Genomic DNA, 23004 nt, shown 5'->3' with positions numbered 1-23004 from the left:
CTTTATAATAATGTATACACTTGGAACACATGGCTTGCTTGTAATGGTCAGTTGGGATTTATTTAATCTGAACGTATTATTTATAGCGGTTATTTTGTGCCTACTACATGGTAAATGGTATAGTTTATATCAGGATGTGCCCTCAAAGCCTCATTTACTGAGAGGTGGGGGTGTGTGGAAGGCGACTGGGTACGGGGATGCTACAGTCGGTTTGGTATTGGGAGCTGGGGCCTGGTCAGAAGAGGGAGTGGCCTGAACCCATTTATCTCCCTTCCGGGCTCTCCTCTTCCCTCTGCCCCTGCCCCGGTTGCTATGTAGATAAGAGCTTTCCTCTGCCTAGCCCCTCACTCTGCCGATCTGCCTTGGAACCAGCTGACCCTGGAATGAAATATGAGGCAAAGTAAACCTCTCCTTTTTAAATGTGTGGATATTGGGTAATGTGTCTCTATATCTAGCAAGCGAGTACGGCAGTAATTACTAGAAAGTTTGGGGGAACATGTGCGATTTTACATTATACAAGGAGGGTTTTTTTTAAGTAAAAATGTTTCAATAGCAACATAAAATGAGTAACTGAAAAATGAACTCGCACTATAAGTTGAGGTGCAATGCAAGCCGACTATACGTGTACCTCCTCTTGTTTACTTCGACACATACATTCACATTCATATTATATATGTGTGTGATCTGTTCATTGAATTTACAGAGTTTGGCAAAAATGTATACATCAGGGAAAGAAAAGCTTATATAAATATTTTAATATAAATTTATTGAGATATCATGAGATTAACATGAGTTACCTCCGACCTCTACAATTACAAGAAGTACTCAAAGCGGCGGACCGTGAGCTTGCAGGCATTTATTACCGAGGCAAACTGCTGAATCAAGTGTGTATACAACTTTGCAGACTCTGTGCTTATACTTGGGTATCTGTCTACAAACCTTGCACGCACACAGATAGGATATCAGACTGTTGATACATCCTTACTAACTGCTTTTCAGAACAAAACTAACTCTGATTTAGAATTTTTGGCCGTTTCCATGGTGAAGATACTTTCACTATGGCTGACGTCAAGCTGCCATGGTGATGTCACTGAATGTGAGTTGGGAAGAGACAGGGGTCTTCAGCTCATTCCGGGCAGCATGGATAACTGCAGCACACTGCTGCGTAGATCCATACGCAGGCATCCACAGTGGGGATGCTGTTGGGGATACCGGAGAAACAAAGGAAACCCAGAAATCTCGTACACCGTGAGTCTGGTATCAGCTCTGGTTTCAATACCTAGCCTCCACTTACTTGAGAATTGCAGGGCTGTTTAGGTGAAATCTAAAAGAATTATATTTGGCCAATTGGGTCTCAAGTCTCTTTTTTCATCCTTGTGATTCTGTAATAATCTTCTTCCACAGGAAGTTTCTAACAGGGTCTTGTATAGATCAATCATGGAAGAGATTTGGCTGAGTAAAATACCATTATTACAGATTGTTCAAGAGAACCTGTAAGTGATTCACCATTTGCTCCACGGAACTACTGTAGCTCAAGGCGGTATTTTGCAGTAATACAAATAGGAGGCTGTTAGTCAGTAGTAAGCATGCGCACACCGTTCTGCCTCACCTTGTGGTGCCAGCTTTTTTTCTCCTGGAGGTCAGGCCCACAGACCGGAGGAAAAGTTGGCCGTGTACTGTGATTTCAGCTTGCCAGGAAGCTTTCTTCCTCCCTCTTCTTGGCTCGCAAGACCCTCTCCACTAGTCTGGAATTCTTCCCTTTCTCTTTCTTTGCTGCCAGTAGGGATCCTTTCATTTCCATTAAGATTATTTTCCTTTTAAAGGCTGTTACCTTTGAGGAAGAGGCTGTCAAACGGGAGCTCACGAATTAATAACGGGAAAAACTTCAAAGGTAAACGTGATTCCTGCATGCTCAGTTTTACCCTGGAATTTTGTCAAAAGTTGATGGATAATGTTGCTGAGATTGAAACCCAGGCATTTTAAGGTCTTCCCGTCACCCAGTACAACTTTAATAAACCATATCAAATAAGGTAAGAAGATGTACAGTGTTCCAGCTTATACCTGGATGTGTCCCGAAAGCCTCACGCACTCATAGTGGGGGCTTTGGGGAGGTGACTGGATCACAGGGATATGATGCTCTGATGAGTTTGTAGCTAGATGTGAGGCTGGGAGTTAAAGCCTGGTGGGAGCAGGTGGTCACTGGTGGTGAGGCCTAGAAGGTTCTATCTCCTTCGCTCCTAATTCTCTCCCTCCCTTCCTCCCCTCTTCCCCTTCCTGTCTGCCATGCTCTGAGCAGCTCTACTCCTCTATGCCCTTCTGCCATGCTGTCTTGCCTTAAAGCCAGCTGACCATAGACTGAAACCTGCGCCAAAGTAAACCTCTCCATCTTTAGGTTTCGGGTATTGGGTATTTTGTTCCAGTGATGAAGAAAGTCTCTAAGACACATGGAATTTATTTTCCTATGGTAAATGTTGAATAAAAGATTTCTTTGCGGCCCATTTTTCCATCTCAGACAAGCCAAACTAGCACAGGTACACAAAAATAAGCATTTGGCTAATACATTCAAGAAAGGCAGTCCTTAAATAGTTAGAGTAAAATTAAATACCATGTATTTAGTTCCTTCTGTGAAAGTAAAGACAAAAGCATTGCAGCAGTGCGAGTTCCTACAGGCAGAAGGAAGAGTGGAAAAGGCCCTCTCCACCTGTGTTTATTATGGCAAATACTATTTAATCTTTCACTTTAAATTCCAATCGCCAGATTTTTATTAAAAAATTAGAAAATAATGACAACATAAAAATAGAAGGTAAGATCCTCATAGAGTCCTCATTGTCTCCTGAATAATTCTGAACAAATCTCTGCTCTGGGCTCCACCTGTCAGCTGCTCAGTAAAGGAGAAAGACAGAAGAATGGCCCCGTAATTTCCATGTGAATAGGAAGATCATTTCCCAGATCCACTGCTGAGAGTAACATAAGTGAAACTGTTAAAAGACATTTCCAGCCAGAGGGAGGCCAAAAACAAAAGGCCGATAGGGATATTTGTTTTCTTGGTCAGATAGTACCAAGAGTGGAAAAATAAGACATTTTGAAGGTCAGGAAGAAAAGGTTGCCACACTGAAGAGAGGGATGTGACTTCGAGGCAGACCTTTGATGTCTCGGGTGGTCATGGGCTCTGGGCTTCGATCGCTAAGAAGGATGTCAGGACCAGGGCAGAAGTAGAAGGAAGCAAAGAAACTAATTGCTAATGTGTATGGGGAAAGGTGGTGAAGCTTTGTGATGCTGTGGGTCTCTCATTTCACAGCCCTGGCACACATCAGGGCAAGCTTCTGTGTGTAAGGAGGATTGGTGGCTGTAGTCTTACTCACAGATGTACTTTTTCCTTACACTTTCTTCCTTCTAGCTCACCTTCTCTTTTTCACACCATTTGATGTGGCTCCAGTTTTACCCATTTCTCCTCATCCCAGCTCTATTAACTCTCATAGGAACCAATCAGCCGCATGCCTGCAGGAAAGCTGGAACTGCTAAGGTGTCTCTCTTCCTTGTTTCTTGCCCATGCCTATGCCCAGCAGGTACTCATTAATATCTTGCCTGCTCATGTCCCCCTAGTTGGAAGGGTGCTCCCCTCCGGTCTCCTTGAGCCTCTTCCCTCTGTGTGGCAGCCCTTCTCTTAACATTTATCACTCTGCAGTTAGTACTCCTTCCCCTTGTAGCCTACACATTTCCGTCAGGTCAGTCTTTGTCCAGTGCCCCCTTACTCCACATCCTCATCTGCTCAAAGCTGACATAGCTGTGTTCTGTTTGCCTCCAGCCGAGACACTTGTTAGATACTTAGTGTATGTACGGCAGAAACTGAGATATGTGCGGGAAATTTGTAAAGCTAAATAAGATGCCATTCCCACCCACATTAACTCTCACTGTGCAACAACATATAGTCTTAAGTAAAGTTTTATCACAAGAGGTTTATTATTTATTAAATTGCGACAACAATAGTACAGGGGTTACAATTAATTCTCCCAGATGGAGGGTCTGCATATGACTGGCCACTAAGCTCAGGTTTATTTGTTCACCACTGACCAAATCAAAGGAGGCCATTTATTTGGGTAAAAGAAGGGATTTACTCAGAGACAGCTCTGAGGAGATGGAGGGGCTCATTTTCCTCAAGTCGCTGCCACCCCTTGTATGCCTATGTTAGGGTCTTTTATAGCAAGTGTCAGCGAGGAGAAGGAATAAAGGAGACAATAGACATGTTCAGGCTTCTTTCTTCCATTTCTGGACCCGGATCTCTCCTTCCTTCCCTCTGGAAATGAAACTTCACTTTGAACTTCTGGTGCCGCACTTGTATATTCTATCCATTTATCTGGCTGAGGATAGGTGAAGGGAACCTTTTATGGCTAGACCTGAGGATGTTTGGAGGAGTCATTTGCCTCTGAGGGAGAGCATCTAACTTTAAAGATTCATTTTACAGTACCTGTTGCATTGCAAACCTTCAGAAAAAGAGACACATTTTCCTCTTTGCTTGTCATTTCTTCCCATCAGCGCATGGCTTTATTGTCTTGCTGGTTTATTTAAAAAGTCCATATTATATTTTCTTTGAAATTTTCATGATAAACTAAGGCATTCGTATGCTTAACTAGTTAATTTAAATACTTTGTTTGTTCAGCACATTTATTGAATACTGTTAGGTTTAAGGTGGTAGATTAGGAGCTGGATAATGTATACTTTCCCACAAAGGTAATGTTTCTGTCTAAACTTCTGACATCTTGATAAAACAACTATAGCCAAATGCAACTTAGAACTGACTTGTAAATACATAAAATACATATTGTGAGTGATATATAAATCAGTCCAAATACCTGCATTTAAAATACATAAAGGTTTTTACAAGTTTGTGAGTGAAAGCCCAACAAAGAGTAAGCAAAGTTTAAAGAGATGTTTCAAAACAGGAGATTTATAATTGACTATGAAATTATGAAAAATATGGCTTTATCATCAAGAAAATGCAAATAAAACCATAATAAGATACTATTTCATCTCTTGGGAGTGGCTAAAATAAAAAAAAAAGAGATCGGCAATATCAAGTGTGAGTTAGAATATAGAACCACTGAAGGTATGAAAACACTCCTAGTAGCTGAGTGTGGTGGTGCCCACCTGTAATCTCAGAATTCTGGGAAGCCGAGGCAAGAGGGTGTAAAGTAAGGGACCAGCCTGGGTGACTTAGTGAGAACCTATTTTAATTTAAAAATAAATATTATTTTAAAAATAAATTTTAATTTTAAAATAAATTAATATTTTAAAAATAAATATTATTTATTTTTAAAATAAAAATTTCAAAAAGTTCTGGGGATGTAGTTCAGTGGGAAGGTTGTGGGTTCAATCCCCAGTACAGAAAACAACAACAACAGCAACAACAAAACATTCATAGTAGAAGCAAAAAAGTGTTATAGTTACTTTTGCAACCACTTTGGGTGTTTTCTTCTAAGGCTAAACATATCTTATACCCACTATGTGACCTAGCAATTGCACTGTTTTATGTTTACTCAATAGATGTGAAGACCATTTTTCACATAGACCTGTACATAAATGTGCCTATTAGCTTTAATTTGGAATTAATCCGAGGGTCTATCAATAGGTCAATCAGCAGATAAAATGGAGTACACCTAGACAAGGGAGTTCTACACCATTTACAAAGAAAATTTTTATTTTTATCTTTTTCATTTAAAAAGAAAAGAACTACAGATATCTGTAAGAACATGGAACAAATTCAAGATTTCTGTGCTTGGTAAAAGAAGTCACACAAAAAATAGAGTATCTGTGCATAACTTCCTTTATACAAAACTCCTAGAAAATGCGTATCATCTGAAATTGATGGAAACCAAACCAATGGTTGTCTAGATAGGACTGGCAGTAGTGATGGATTAAACAATAACCCAAGGAAACTTTTAGAGGCAGTGGAAATTCTTGTTATTTTCACTGTGTTAACAGTTTCACTGATGTTTATATGTCAAACTCACCAAAGTATAGTAAAACCTTGGATTGTGAGTAACTTGTTCTATGAATGTTCTGCAAGGCAAGCAAACATTTCTAATACAGTTTAACTTGATAAGTGACTGACATCTTGCAATATGTGATGCCAAACATCACATGATCACAACTCTCTCTCTCAGGAATTGTGAGTGATCATCTCCCAACTGCAACAATTCTTGTCTGCAGAGGAGGACAAGGCAGATGAATCCCTTGCTCCAGATGAGATTAGGGAGGTGTGTTAAATGTAGGAAACAGTGCAAATTTTCATAGAAGAACACCACCTGAATAAGGCAGTAGCAGTGTAGGCAATGGATCTGTTTAATGACGATGCAATGTCACATTTCTGTGAAATCCTCAAAAGGAGGCAAAAAGCAAATGTCCTTGGATAGGCACCTTTTAAAGAGGCACAATAAGACAAAGATACCATTGAGTCAATAGATAGCAGTGATTCCATTAGTGATAGTGAAAATTGTCCTATGCGATAAGCTCTCTTTGTCTCCCTCACACCAGCCACGAAAGTTTTCAAAGGTAGGTGCAGGTTAACTTATTAATTTTTCTATATAGTTAGTATTATTTTTATTTTGTTGTATTATATTATAGTATTGTAATAATTTTATATGAATATTTTGGGGTCATGAAACAAACCATCTGAGTTTCCACTCTTTCTTATGGGGAAATTCGCTTTGATGTACAAGTGCTTTGGATTACAAGCATGTTTCAGGAAAAAAATTATGCTCAGAAACAAAGGTTTTACTGTATATACAGAGTCTACCAAAATGTATATACATATCAAAAGAAAAAAGTTGTATATGTATTTTAATACCAAATTTATTGAGACATCATGAGATTAATACAACCTACCTTTAGCCTCTACAATTATAAGAGGTGCTCAAAGTGGTGGCCATTAGCTTTCAGACATTATTATAACAGTGAACTGCTGCTTTGGTAACGTTGGTCAAAGTTCCATTGAGACTGCATGTTGAATTTCTTCTCTAAGAGCTGGCAGTATAGTGGGTTTTCTGTAATATATGATATCCTCTAGGGTTCCCCATCTGAGGGGTACACCAAATGTTGAAAAAACATCATGCCATTTTTCTTTTCCTGAAGCACGTATACATTTTTGGCAGACTATATATTTGCAGCTTATTATAAGTATATTATATATTAATAAATTATACTGCCAGAAAAGTATTAATTTAAAAAATAAATGTTACCATGTCTCACAGAAAAGCATTATTAGAGACTGCCTCCTGCTTGTTGCCCCCATATTTTTCCACAGTCAAGGAGACGCCTGCTCCCCAGAGAGCACTTGGTACTCCTTGGGACTGGCTGCCTGGCACAAACTATGGGATTAATTCAAGGAACACTGGAGAATATTGGGGACTTTTACGTTCAGTACATATATTGGGTTATAATAAAGCTTATCTGAGTAACCTCTACGGCACATTTTCCACTGGATTGAAATTCCTAAAGAAGATTGGTTTTGGAGAATAAGAGAAATACTGGTATCATGCTCATTAGCTAGCAGCGTTAAAACAGGATTTTACAAATAGGAATGGTGTTTTGTGTTGTGAAGTTATGTAAGAGTGAGGAATGACTCCATAGGATTCTGTGCTCTAGAAACATGTAGCCTCTTGGAAAAATGTGACGTAAATGCCACCAGGCAAAGCATGTATTCTAAATCGTGCATGAGAATTGAGAGAAGATTAACAGAGGAATGAGAAATCCTTTGCCTTTATGGGAAAGCTGGAAAAAAGCTTCAGAGTTTAGAAACTGGCATTTGGACTGGAGCTGGAAAGAATATTTTACACAATTTTAAACTTTTTAATAAAGATGAAATATAGGTGCTGGGGATTTAGCTCAATGGTGCCACTGCCTGCCTCGCAAGCAAAAGGTCCTGAGTTTGATCCCAGGTACCAAAAGTAAATAAATAGATAAAATAAGACTATGATTGTGGATACAGATATACTCAGTTCATCTCCTCTAAGGCTATCTACGGTATGAAATTTGCCATCTGTAGTGAAGAAACGTCTGGATTAAAAGCACTTTAAAAACAAGACAAAGAGAATTTTTGAAGGTGGGAGTATGAGGGTCTGAATAGTGTTTGAAAACATGTTTCACCTAGACAAGGGAGTTCTACACCATTTACAAAGAAAATTTTTATTTTTATCTTTTTCATTTAAAAAGAAAAGAACTACAGATATCTGTAAGAACATGGAACAAATTCAAGATTTCTGTGCTTGGTAAAAGAAGTCACACAAAAAATAGAGTATCTGTGCATAACTTCCTTTATACAAAACTCCTAGAAAATGCGTATCATCTGAAATTGATGGAAACCAAACCAATGGTTGTCTAGATAGGACTGGCAGTAGTGATGGATTAAACAATAACCCAAGGAAACTTTTAGAGGCAGTGGAAATTCTTGTTATTTTCACTGTGTTAACAGTTTCACTGATGTTTATATGTCAAACTCACCAAAGTATAGTAAAACCTTGGATTGTGAGTAACTTGTTCTATGAATGTTCTGCAAGGCAAGCAAACATTTCTAATACAGTTTAACTTGATAAGTGACTGACATCTTGCAATATGTGATGCCAAACATCACATGATCACAACTCTCTCTCTCAGGAATTGTGAGTGATCATCTCCCAACTGCAACAATTCTTGTCTGCAGAGGAGGACAAGGCAGATGAATCCCTTGCTCCAGATGAGATTAGGGAGGTGTGTTAAATGTAGGAAACAGTGCAAATTTTCATAGAAGAACACCACCTGAATAAGGCAGTAGCAGTGTAGGCAATGGATCTGTTTAATGACGATGCAATGTCACATTTCTGTGAAATCCTCAAAAGGAGGCAAAAAGCAAATGTCCTTGGATAGGCACCTTTTAAAGAGGCACAATAAGACAAAGATACCATTGAGTCAATAGATAGCAGTGATTCCATTAGTGATAGTGAAAATTGTCCTATGCGATAAGCTCTCTTTGTCTCCCTCACACCAGCCACGAAAGTTTTCAAAGGTAGGTGCAGGTTAACTTATTAATTTTTCTATATAGTTAGTATTATTTTTATTTTGTTGTATTATATTATAGTATTGTAATAATTTTATATGAATATTTTGGGGTCATGAAACAAACCATCTGAGTTTCCACTCTTTCTTATGGGGAAATTCGCTTTGATGTACAAGTGCTTTGGATTACAAGCATGTTTCAGGAAAAAAATTATGCTCAGAAACAAAGGTTTTACTGTATATACAGAGTCTACCAAAATGTATATACATATCAAAAGAAAAAAGTTGTATATGTATTTTAATACCAAATTTATTGAGACATCATGAGATTAATACAACCTACCTTTAGCCTTTACAATTATAAGAGGTGCTCAAAGTGGTGGCCATTAGCTTTCAGACATTATTATAACAGTGAACTGCTGCTTTGGTAACGTTGGTCAAAGTTCCATTGAGACTGCATGTTGAATTTCTTCTCTAAGAGCTGGCAGTATAGTGGGTTTTCTGTAATATATGATATCCTCTAGGGTTCCCCATCTGAGGGGTACACCAAATGTTGAAAAAACATCATGCCATTTTTCTTTTCCTGAAGCACGTATACATTTTTGGCAGACTATATATTTGCAGCTTATTATAAGTATATTATATATTAATAAATTATACTGCCAGAAAAGTATTAATTTAAAAAATAAATGTTACCATGTCTCACAGAAAAGCATTATTAGAGACTGCCTCCTGCTTGTTGCCCCCATATTTTTCCACAGTCAAGGAGACGCCTGCTCCCCAGAGAGCACTTGGTACTCCTTGGGACTGGCTGCCTGGCACAAACTATGGGATTAATTCAAGGAACACTGGAGAATATTGGGGACTTTTACGTTCAGTACATATATTGGGTTATAATAAAGCTTATCTGAGTAACCTCTACGGCACATTTTCCACTGGATTGAAATTCCTAAAGAAGATTGGTTTTGGAGAATAAGAGAAATACTGGTATCATGCTCATTAGCTAGCAGCGTTAAAACAGGATTTTACAAATAGGAATGGTGTTTTGTGTTGTGAAGTTATGTAAGAGTGAGGAATGACTCCATAGGATTCTGTGCTCTAGACACGTGTAGCCTCTTGGAAAAATGTGACGTAAATGCCACCAGGCAAAGCATGTATTCTAAATCGTGCATGAGAATCGAGAGAAGATTAACAGAGGAATGAGAAATCCTTTGCCTTTATGGGAAAGCTGGAAAAAATTCAGAGTTTTGGGAAAGCTGGAAAAAAGCTTCAGAGTTTAGAAACTGGCATTTGGACTGGAGCTGGAAAGAATATTTTACACAATTTTAAACTTTTTAATAAAGATGAAATATAGGTGCTGGGGATTTAGCTCAATGGTGCCACTGCCTGCCTCGCAAGCAAAAGGTCCTGAGTTTGATCCCAGGCACCAAAAGTAAATAAATAGATAAAATAAGACTATGATTGTGGATACAAATATACTCAGTTCATCCTCTAAGGTCTCCTCTAAGGCTATCTACGGTATGAAATTTGCCATCTGTAGTGAAGAAACGTCTGGATTAAAAGCACTTTAAAAACAAGACAAAGAGAATTTTTGAGTGTGGGAGTATGAGGGTCTGAATAGTGTTTGAAAACATGTTTTGGAGAAAATTTTACCAAAGTAAATGACTTTAAGACTGTGTGTGTGTGTGTGTGTGTGTGAGAGAGAGAGAGAGAGAGAGAGAGAGAGAGAGAGACAGAAAGAGACAGACAGAGAGAGATGGAGGAAGAGCAATGGATCAGAGACAATAGGAGATAGATAAAAATGCTGAGATACAGAAATTGAACTAGTGACTGCAAGTATTTGCACGTGTTTAGTAAAATTTCATGAGTGTCTTTATGACGATTGCTATTTTTTCTTCCTCTTTTTTTTTTTTTTACTTAAAATTTCTTCTAAATTTGTCAGTAAGTGGTCTTGTGATGACATAACGAAACCACGTGTTTAGCAGAAAGGAGCGTTGCCACACCTGCTGGGTTGTGGCCAAATGAGCGGAGCAATCTGAGAGTCATCTTGCAGCTGGAGCCCTCACAGTAGTGTCACTCAGCACGTTGGTGTCAACCATGAAAGAATTTTAAAAGCCTGTCTGTCTTGCCTTACCACCCAAATTCCTTTAGTGCTGCAGAAAGCAATTTTCTGACAGGTTAACTTTCTTTTCTTTAATCAAACTGATAATGGTGTGGCTTCATTGAATCTATGACAAGTCAGAAAGGAAAAGGGAAAAGGAGGGCAATGAAATCCTTTTCCTTTCATGTGTTTAGAAAACCCTCTGTGGCTGCTATGGGTTGTTAAAGTAACGGAATGATGGAGGAGCAGCAGTTGGGAATGGAGAAAGAAATATAGATTCTGTAAAGTATGTGTGTTTTGGTATGTCTATCTGGTCTGGAGTGGCAGGGAATTCCGTCCCAGAATGCTGGTTCAAATTGTAGATTAAAAAATATATATATATTGAGACACCTCATCCATACTTAACTTTTAGTGTTTTGATAATAGCCATCTTAATAACTGCAAGGGGTATCTCATTGTGACTTTGATTTGTAAACGGGAAAGAAAATGTGGCATATATGTAAAATATTATTCAACCTTGAAAAGGAAAAAAAAATCTTACCATTTACATCCAACAGCGTAGATGAACCTGGACTCCATCATGCTCAGTGCCATATTAGTCACAGATGAACAAATACTGATCAATTCCACTTGCAGGTGGTGACTGAAATACTGAAAGATATAGAAATAGACAATAGGATTGTGATCGCCAGAGGGTGGAGCGGCAAGTATGGGGGCTTATTGCTCAGTGGATATAAAGTTACAGTTACACAGGAGTAAACTCCAGAGACTGGCTGTACAGCACAGTGCCCATTGTTGATAAGGTAGTACTTACTTAAACACTTATTAACAATGTAGCTTTCGTAACAGTTCACTACAAAAATAAAACAAAAAAAAATCTGAAAAAACAAAGGGAAAGAAGGAGACTTGGAAGTGAGAGATATATGTTTACCACCTGGATGGGTGGTGGTAATGGTAACGTAAGAATTTATGTATATTCCAACTCACAAAATTGTATATGTTAATTATGTGCAGTTTTTAGCATAGCAATTATACCTCAGCTTGTGGTGGGAAAGAAAGTAACACACCGAGAGCCTTTGTATCAAGAGGAACTGGAATTCACAACACTTTGATTTTCTTCTTGCTCTATCCAAGCATCACATGTCATCTCTCCACCAGTGGTAACAGTGGGGAAACAGCAAACGTCCTCGGATTACTCATAATAGTTTCAATGAGAAGATTCATTGGTTCATTTACTAAAACATTTATTCTTTCGGTCTACTGATACTTACGAAGTCATACTAGGTGCTAGTACTGAGGACAATAGTAAGATTAACAGGACCGGCTTCTAGTTAAAAAAGATAAACCATAAACCTGTAAATAAACACCCAGGATAGTCTGAGATGCTGGAGGGAATAAGCAAGATGCTATCAATATTTTTTTTTAAGTTTGGAAAAAAGAGGAATTTCTGAGGGAGAGACAGGTAAGCTGAGACCCAAAGTGTAAAAAGGTACCAGGTTGTGCACTGAGTTAAGGAAGGAGTGTCTGGAGAAAAGACTATAGACAGTACAAAGTCTACAGATGATATAAAGTTTATAGTATAATGACTATAGACAGTATAAAGAAAAGCTGCACCTGTCCCAGGGATGGGTAGCGCACTATAGTGTCATGAGCCTGCAAGAGTACAAGGAGGAAGTTAGTTTTCTTCCTCAGGTTTCCAGATATCTAGGTCCTTGCTACCTTTATGCCTAGGAAAATTTTGTAAAAGCTGCCAGAAAAGTAAAAGTCTATTGATCTTCTACAAAAGCTTTACCTCACTCTGAACTCTTACCAGGTAGGAAGTGGATGGGCAAGGGAGAGGGAAATGTTTTGGTGGTTGTTGGATACGTGGATGGATTGGTGGGGGAGGGAATAGACAGAGTTCCCAGAAAGTGGGAAATAGACAAGAGTTAGCAGCTCTAGAGGGTAGGGGACACTTGTTTCTTGGTTGTACCTTGAGCAGATGGCGTGGCCTCCATTGCATATAACAGATGGTGTTCCCTGGAGGTCAAATGCAGGCAATAGGGAATTCTAGTCCCAATGAGGATCCTGAGTCATGGCTTGGAGAACTTACCTGGACCACAGACCTGAAGGGACCATTCAAACAGAGCCAACAGGCTCTCAGAAGTTCCTAGTGTAAGCCAGGGGTTGGAACGCCTCCTTGGTTCCTCCATTTTTGGGCACTAAGAAGGACCACAACAGTTCAGCCAGCCGCAATCCCTAATGGTTGGGATATAAGGGCAGGTGGAAAATAATAACTAAAACTAACACAGCTACTGAACAGGATGTAGGCACAAAAATAAATTAGCTGCTTGTTATTTGTGGGGGCCTTGACCAAGGAGTGCATGATTAAACTGTGGGCCATAAACATGTAGGCTCTGTGAGGAGTGAACGGATACACTGGAAGTTTAGATTAAGTTAAGCATTTTGTGTCTGGTTGTTATCCTTCCTCTTTCCCCAAGAAAACTGCTTCACCTTGAGACAGTTCCTTGCCCAAACTGCTTTTCTTCTGCTTTTTTTCTAAATATATTCTAAATAAAAGTCTGAGAGTTCTCAGCGTTGGTGCCACTCTTGGGAATCTAACTAATCATTTACTCTCTACACTGTTGTGGTCGCACACTGGGACAGTTATTTTGTGTTGCCCACCCTTGGAGCCACTCTACTCTGTCTTCCTTGCTCGGGGAGTATAATCTGTAACGGTATCTGTCATCTACTTTCTCACAGTCTTAGAATTTTGCTTGAATTCACACAGTGGGTGATGCTAGTTGGTACAGGAAGATGGGAGGGTCGGGTTCTGCCAACAGGAGGCACAGGAGCTCGAGAGGAGCAGGAATCCAGAAAGTTGGTTGTCTTGGCTCACTTTGCTGTGGCAGTGATATTCTGGCAGTGGCTGTTGTGCCCCGGTTACAGCTTCTGGTCAGCAGTCCTTATTTTTGTGCCGTGACTCTTTCCCTCTTTCCTTCCCAGTGTGAAATGTTTTCCTGGAAACATTTCTTCTGTCCCTGTTCACTGAGGCTTAGGAGAGGTAACAGATACTGTGCAGTCAGTTCTCCCTTGATGGTTTCCTTAACTTCGCCCCTCACTATCAATAGGCCTTCTGTTAAATCCCTTACAGGTAAACACTCAGGAGTGGACCATCTAGTTCTTACAGAGACACTTGCTGACTCAAGTCAATTAAAAGGAAATCAAATTGACACATCTTACAAGCTTAAGTCTGGGAACTAAGATTTCTGCCTATGCCTTAGGATATAAATTACTCTTTCCCATTTCACAGGAAGAGAAAGGTTTAGTAAGTCATCGAAGTCATACAACTAGTAAGTGCCACAGGAAGACCTTGTGCTCGGTCATTTTGACTCTATGACTGGTGCTCTTTTCAATATACCAAATATGTCAACGCTAAGCAAATCATTTTCTTCGTCCCATTACAAATTAGGATAGGTGAGGTATTGACTAATCAGCAAAGTACCTTTTTACCATGCTAAGACCTCTTGCTTTTTTATGTTTCTTTTGTCATCACACAAAAACTGAATGCTTTCACGATCTCTGTGGTTGGAAAGAAAAGGCAGGGTGATCTTCCAAAGAGAAAACAAATTTATTTACCCAGCAAGAGTTCCACTCCTAGGAGACATCTATGCACAGCAATGTCAAATACTTCTTGAGTTTCAGCAAGGCAGATATTGAAGTTCATTGCTGGATACTGGTAGAAAAAATGGGCTGTAGGCCTATGGGCAAAATCAGTTGGCTTCTCCAGTTCCCGTTTCTCTCTCAGTCCTCTTCAGTAACATGTCACAGATAAGCCTACTATTTCCTTTACCTGTTGGTCTATTAAAGAGAAAAATGTGTGCAAGACAAATAATTTTGTTTCTTCCTCGCAGACAGAATAATCCTTGTAATCTCAGCTTGTATAACCACTGGTCTGGGAATTATGTGCACAGTGTTTTTAAAGATGAAGTAACTGGGCTTTGCATTTTGTCTGGAAACAATGCTACCCTTTTAATCCCTACTGCCTCACACCTGGCCCTGTCACATATGCTTGTGAAAATTGTGCCCTTTGCAGTCATTTAAATTTGTGAACTGTGTTCTAAACTAACATCTGAAAGAATCTGTCCTTCTTTAGCAAATGATTGTCATTGTTGTGTTAAGAATCAGATTTTTTTTTCTAGTTTTGTGGCTTTCCTGCAAAATGCCTAGAATTATTTTTCATCTCTACTTAAAGTTTTTATGCAAGTGTAGAAATTGTGCTCAATGCTAAATGCACAGCCCAGGTTTCACAAAGCAAATGCTTGCATTTAAATACCATAGCTATAAGAAGAGCACTTTATATGCATATATGGAAATTTCAAAATGAAGCCCATTAATTTGTACAATTAATATGTCTAATAATTATAACACTGAAAACTCATCACATCAAGATGTAACACTTACCTGTACCCAAGGGTCCCCCTTGGACTCCTCTTTCAGCCACTCAGTCCTTCCTCAAGGATAATGATGCTCTTGGGGTCTGTTGCCATTGATAGGTTTTTCCTGGTTTGGACATTATATAAACAGAGTCCTATAGAAACACTTTTGTGCCTGGTTCATTTTCTTCAGTTTACCTTTGTGAGTTTTATCCATTTTTTTAGTATAGCAAAATCATTCTAATTATAGAATAGTATCTGTTTCATTTTTTATTATTATATGTAGTATATAATAAATACGTTCATCGTGGGCAGTTGATCCATCTACATATCACATCATTTTACTTTTTCTCCCCCTCCGCTCCATCCCCTTTCCCTCTGTCCCCAGGCCTCCTCCTCATTTCCGCAAAGTCTGTCCTCCTGTTTCCTATCATTCGTTTTTTACTTTGTGCTTTGAGTTATTTATACTCTGGATTTCTCACTTATGGAAAAATGTGATAGTTAACCTTCTGTGTCTGATTTATTCCACTTAGTATTATGGTCCTAGGGTTCACCCGTTTTTCTACAAATGCATAATTATCTGGTTCATCGTTTTATCGAAAGATATCCATGTTATTATTGATAGGCATTTGTGTTGTTTGTTTTTCTGCCCTTGCAAATAAGGCTGCACGAAAGATTTTGACAAGTTTTGGTGGATATGGGTACTTATTTGTTGGTTTTCTTCTTTAGTGTGGAATGCCTAAGTTAAAGGCAAGCATATGTTTAGTTTTATTAGCTAGGCCAACTTGCCAAATAATTGATTTAAACCCCCTTAAAAATTGTGTGAGAATTATAATTTGCCAATGTCTTTGCCTACACTTGGTTTTGTTCATCTTGGTTTTAACCATTCATATGTGTGTTTAATTTGTATTTCCTTGATGAATAATTAAACTCAACATCATTTTCTATGAATTTTGGCAGTTTGGATATCCTTTTCAGGGGTGGGTAGAGAGCCTATTCGTTTCTTTTCCCATTTTTTTCTATTGTGTTGTCTACATTTTTTTTTACTGATTTGTAAAAATTCTTTATTATGAACAAGTGTTTTATTGGTTATAGATATAATTAATGTCTCCAAACTATTAGGGGCTGCCCTTTTACTCTCATCATCATTTCTTTCTTTCTTTTTTTAATGATGTCTTCTATGGTTACTTTTAACTGCTTTGCTTTGTACTTTTATGTGTATTTTCATCATTTTAGATTTTACAGCATTTCAAATTGAATGGGGCTAATCGTATCTGTAAAACACCTTACAATAAAATTCAGACAAATGAACTCTTTCACGTTGGACTAAAAATAAGGCCATGATAATGATCGCCATGTCACAGACAACCATGGTTTCTACCAGGTGAGCATTTACGTTCATTAACACCAGTTTCGTGGGCACTAGTGGGAGAAATGTGCTTTAATCCTTTGGGCAACATTCAACCTGTATTTCCTGTTTAAATTTTTTATTAATACCCATCAAAAATGGACTGTTTCCTCTTGTAGTTGACCTCTTAAGAAAAGGATATATGCTAAGACAATTTTTTCCAGACAAAATAGTTCCAATGATTCTAACTTGCAAACCTACTAGCCTAGGAATTATGGCATCTGTGAGATTTGTGCTAAGTCTAGATACATCTGAATTGAGCTGGGCTATAGAACCATCAGTCGGTGTGGAGAATTCGTTGGTTTGGTGGGAAAATTCACACATTTCACCTCAGAATTGGTGGTAAGAGTCAATACAGACTTTAGTAATATTGTAATTGAGATTTTTAAATAAGTAGAGTATCTGTATTTAGAAATATATACAATAGATTTACAGATAAAGTTGTATAATGTTGAGAATTTGGACCATATATTATTAATTTTAATTTATCATTATACATTATATTAATATACTTACTTAGAAAATTATAGACATTAATGTGAAGAATGCAGAAAAAAATCTGAATAAATGGTGATGTCTGAAGAGCTTCTATTTCATAAAGATATCAACAGTCTCTAAATGTGTATAGTTCCAAAGTAAATCACAAGATCTTTCATGGAATTTTAAGAAAACAATCCTCAAACTTATATCAAAATATAGAGTCCCCAAAGTAATTGTAGTAACTTTAATGAGGGGAAACAAAGGTAGACTTGCTTAGATAGTAACAGATATTAAGAATATTTATAATGCTGCAGTAATTAGATTGATCTGGCATTGATATAGTGCCAGATAAAAATAGATAAATGAACAGAGGAGATGGCAAAAGATGAACCCATGTAAATATGAAAATTTGTGTATTATAATAATACCATAAGTAGTGTTTTAAACCAGTAATAGAAAATTATTTAACAGATGATGATAGGAAAATTTAAAAAATAACACTACATATGATCTTGCCTGAGACCATAACAAAAAATTCCTATAGACAAAAACATAATATTAAAACATCTAAGAGAAAATACAAAATAATATGTCTGTTGCTTAATAAGCAAAAAGTACTTTTAATTACATTTAACTGATACATGAAAATTATACATATTTATGAGATATAATGTGATATCTTATATGTGTATATATAGCGCATGTTAATTAAGTCAGGTTAAACATCTCTCTTCAAACATTTATCATTTTTTATAGCAAAAACTTGTATAATCCTTTATTGTAGCATTTTATGATTATCTATAGTTGCTCTATTATGAAATAGTACATCAGAAGTTCTTACCTCATTTATCAACCTCTTTGTATTTCTCCCTAACATCCTATTCTCCCTAGCATTTTCAAACTACTGTTCTGATTTCTTCCTCTTTTTTTTTGTCTTTTTAAGCAATTTTTATTGTTATTAGTACATATTTTCAGTACATAATGATCCCATTCATTTCGGGGAATTGGTGCATGTGAATAACACATCTGAATTCTTTTTATTCCCCTTCCCCTTCAATTTCTATATCAACTTTCCATTCCACATATGGGTGAGATCATTCTGTTCTTCCCTACAAAGTTAAATTATCTGTAAATTTGTGGACTTGCTTCTGAGTTTTCTCTCCTGTTATACATCCACATGCTTTTTTAACTATGAAAGTTTTAGCACATGGTATATTTTAAAATATGGTAGTGTGACACCTATTGCCTTATACTTTTTTCTCGATATTTCTGTGGCTCTATATGAATTTTAGAATTACCCTTTCTATGTTTATAAAAAGTCCATTGGAATTTTGATATGGGATTGCATTGAATCTGTAAATCACTTTGGATAATATGAACTTGTTGACAATATTCTTCCAATTTATGAATATTTTCTTATTTATTTTTCGTTTCAATTTCTCTCATCAATATTTTATAGTTTTCAGTGTACATATCTTTTACCTCTTTGATTACATTTATTCCCTAAGTATTTTGTTTTATTGTATTTTTAATGTTTCTATATATGAAATATTTGTAATTGTTTCTCAGATCATTTTTATTGGTATAGGCAAAAGTAACTGATTTTCATGTTAACTTTGTGTAGTATAACTTTACCAAATTTGTTTATTAGTTCCCACAGTATTTTGGTGTAGTCTTTGAAATCTTCTGCATATAAAATCATGTCACGTGTGGAGATACTCTACACATTTTTTCTTCCTCCCGCAATTTATGTTATTGATTCCTTGATTTATATCATTTATATATTGTATATCAATTAAAATCATTATGGTTATAGTTGTTGCTTTTTAATTTTAACTTTATTGTATATATTACCTTTTTAACCTGTATTATTATCTTTACCTTATTACCTATATTACTACCTTTAATGATTACCTATATTATTATCCTTAGAGTCAATTTTATAGTTTCTATGTTTTTATGTTGTTACTGTAATTTTAACATGAAGAAATTCCTTTAGCATTTATTTTAAGTTGTTGTAGTGATAATGAACTCCCTTAGCATCTGTCTCTGAAAGTCTTTATCTCTCTTTTGGTTTGGAATGACAGATTTGCTAATTATAGTACTTTTGGTTGTCAAGGGATTTTTTCTTTTAGCACTTTAAATGTATTTTCCTTTTTTCTCCTGGTCTACAAGGTTTTTTGTTGAGAAAGCCATTGCTGGTTTTATGGAAAAGACTTTTATTCATCAAGTGATATTTTTCTCATTGATTTAAAAATTCTCCTTGACTTTGGCTTATGACAGTTGATTGTACAGTTTGTTTTTTAGTACCAGGGATCGAACTCAGGACCTTGCACTTGTGAGGTAGGCAGTGGTACCACTGAGCTAAATCCCTGGTGACTGTTGATTGTAATGTGTTTCAGTGAAAATTGTTTTATATTTTAATCTTTTAGGGGTACTTTCGGATTCATGGACCTGCTATTCATTTACTTTTCTAGATTTGGGTATTTTTCTATTATTTCTTTAAGTTTTCTATCATTTCTCTGCTCCTTATGGAACTCTAAAACCACATATATTAGTTTAGTTGATGATTCAAAAATCCCATATATTTTCTCAATTTTGTTTAATTCTCGTGTCTTTTTGTTTCTTTGAATAATTTCAAGTGACCTGTCTTCAACCTCACTGGTTCTCTTTTATGCTTGATAGAATCAACAGTCAAAGTGGCCTGTGGAATTTTTATTTCACATACTGTGTTTTTTATTTCCAAAATTTGTTTGATTCTTTAAATGGTTTATATCACTTTGTTAAACTTGGTTTGCTCATGTGTTATTTTCCTGATTTTTTGTACTTGTCTATCTGTAGCTCACAAATATATTGCATCTTGATCCTTTTTTCTTCTCTTGCTCCTCCCTCTATCTCCCTCATCTCCAGATCCCCATCACACTATTAAGACAATACGTTAGGATTCCTTCTTGGGTGTATTATCAGCTTTCATATTGCTGGTCAAATATCCAACACCAGCCATTTAAAAGGAGGGGAGATTTATATGGCCATGGCTTTAGAGCTTTCAGCCATGGTTGGCTGGCTCCCAGGCAAGACCATTATGACAGGAGGGTCTGTTGAAACAAAGCTGATTGGTTCACGGTGGCTGGGAAGCAGACTAGGGGAATAATTCAGAGAGGGGAAAAGGGACCGTATATGGACCCAGAGTCATACCTCCATGACCCACTCAGAAAAACCCAGAAATATATTTGAACGGCTTCTGATCCAATAAAATTGACAATTAAACTGAATTCTCACTGGGAAAATTCATAAACCTTCATTTCATTAGGATTAGTTACTTTATTTGATGTTTTATTTTGTTCCAAAGACATGTTCCTGTTAAAATTTTCTGTGAGGGATGAACACAGGAAACGTCTATCTTGTCTTCAGACTGATGTCACTCTCCTAAGTATATTATTTTAATTCGTCACATCAAACAGTGTACAGTAATAAAATTTAAATTTTCCCTTGAAAGGACAGTAGGGACAAAAAGGCTGAAAATACTGGAGTATATAAACTAGTTGAGGAAGCACTTAATCCCCTCTGAGAAGTGGCGGAGAATTTAATACTAATTTCCTTCTTTAGATAATGATTTAAAAGTTTTGGTTGTTCTTGATATGAGAAAAGGTTTTTTAAGATTACAGTATTATTTGAACTCATGGATCCCATTACTGTTACTGCTTAAATTTGAGATAGTTTGTGTTTTAGACATAAAATAAAATTTCATGAAAGTTGTTAAGGCATACGTTTGCCACATAGAGTCTCTTGCAGTCGTTCTTGCCCTTGTGTAAGTATTCCCACGCCATCCTCAAGTCCTTGCAATGTACAGAGCAGTACACCTGCCCCCACCCCAGCTCTCACTACCCACCTCTCTCCCTACTGTATAAACTACATGCACAGCCACTCAAACACCAAGGTGGGGGGAAATGGAAGCTAAAATCATAGCAATGACAGGGCTCCTTCGTGAGTGCGCTTGGTGCCAAGATGCACCGTACACGCCAAAGGATTTCACTGAGCTCTTGATGGATGGGAAGAATAACTTGTAGAAAATTTATGTGGGCCAGGATTAGGGAAACGATTGAGAATGCCATCGCTAAGCTGTCTTGAGGTAAAAGAAACATGTGGGACACTTCAATGAGACGTTAACTAATGCTTCTGCACAGGTGCACCTGAATGAAACTAACACCTTATATCAGAACCTCCTCATGTTGTCCAGGGTGCCTAGGGATAAATAAATAGAGGTGGCACAGACAGGGAGGTCAGGCAGGGGAGAAACCATTTCTGCATTCCTTGCTCGCTAGGCTTAGAAATGTATCCTGACTCCATCCCCAGAATCCGTGGGTCTGTTTCTGTGCTGCCACAGGCTTTCCCAGTAAGAGACTGGAGCCATGGCTTCAGTCTTGCTCTGTTTTCTGAGTTCCCTCTGGGTTGCTAAACATTATGCTTCTCTGTAATTTAGCAGGGACTGAGTTAAATTAGAAACATTGGGTATTAAAAGAGACCAAGGGATGACTTCTCCCAAAGGAAACACGGCTAATACAAGATGCAGTAAGGTGAGTGAGAATAAAATTTATTAAAATTCTGTCATGTACTTGGTGTTTTCATCTGCATCACTGATGCAGTTCTGAAAGCCACCCTATGAAATAAACATTTTTCTGATTCTATAGGTGATAAAACTAGGTTGCAAAGAGGCTAAAATAATTTTATCTTAAGGTTTCAGTGAAAAATTATCAGAACTAGATTTAAAATCATTTTCCTTCTAAATCAAACTCTAGCCACTTATTTCTACCTACTGCGTTTTATAGTTTCAAGCCATTGTTAGGTTATTAATCAATCCAGCTGGTTGCAATCAGCATTTTTATTTAAATGACGTGGAAGATAAGTAGATTGTAGGTCACACCCAGTGTACTCGGGATATTACCTAATGTGACTTAAATGTTTACATGTGTGTGTCACACAAACACATGTACTTCATCGAGGGATACAGGCAGAAGACCAAGGAAGTAAGCAAGGGAAAGTGAGCAGCCTGAAAATGGCTATGAGATGGTTCCCCATTTGAAGGCCATACGAAGCTTAGATTTTTGAAAATTATCTTCAATATTGAATTATAGTGTATTTTCTGGGACGATGTAGAGAGAAGTGAATAGAGGATACACAACAGGATACATAAACGAGATTCTGAGATTTCATCTTTCTCATCACTGATGATCAGAGTGCTTGCTTAGTTTTCAGAAGAAAGCAGAGCATTGAGCATTTAGAATACAAATTTCCAGGGAGATCAAGTCAACTGGCTATCATCTCTTTTATAAATAGTGATCTCCCTCACTTACATACCATATGCACATTGGATAGCAAGATGTGCGTAATCCCATCTCATACTTCACAGAGCTGCCCGGCACTTTTGTCTTCATGGTATTATTCTAGAGGTGGCAAAGCACGCAGGGACGTGTGAAATCCCACAGGATGAAATGCAAGACAATTCCAGTAAGCAGTTAGTATCATACAATAAGGAAGAGTAAGTGCTAGACGAGAGATGATTAAAAAATGGCCTC

General features: G+C 37.4%; 1 long non-coding RNA gene across 4 annotated transcripts in view; it reads left to right on the top strand.

Moving 5' to 3' along the window:
• The first annotated feature begins 1108 nt into the window (after positions 1-1108).
• The window catches only part of LOC104873450, a 164236-nt gene continuing 142340 nt past the window's right edge, over positions 1109-23004 (top strand). For 3 of the 4 annotated variants that reach the window (XR_783475.1, XR_783474.1, XR_783476.1), the window contains exons 1-3: positions 1109-1248; positions 1824-1891; positions 16780-16927. This is a non-coding gene — a long non-coding RNA (uncharacterized LOC104873450). Of the gene's footprint in view, positions 1249-1823; positions 2031-16779; positions 16928-23004 lie in introns of all 4 variants that reach the window. The other variant, XR_783477.1, reaches the window with a different exon arrangement.

This window comes from Fukomys damarensis, unplaced genomic scaffold (assembly GCF_012274545.1).
Source record: "Fukomys damarensis isolate Sample0158 unplaced genomic scaffold, DMR_v1.0_HiC HiC_scaffold_31, whole genome shotgun sequence".
NCBI classification, from domain to species: domain Eukaryota; kingdom Metazoa; phylum Chordata; class Mammalia; order Rodentia; family Bathyergidae; genus Fukomys; species Fukomys damarensis.
The sequence above is the reverse complement of the archived record's forward strand: the minus strand, read 5'-3'. Positions and strand labels throughout refer to the sequence as shown.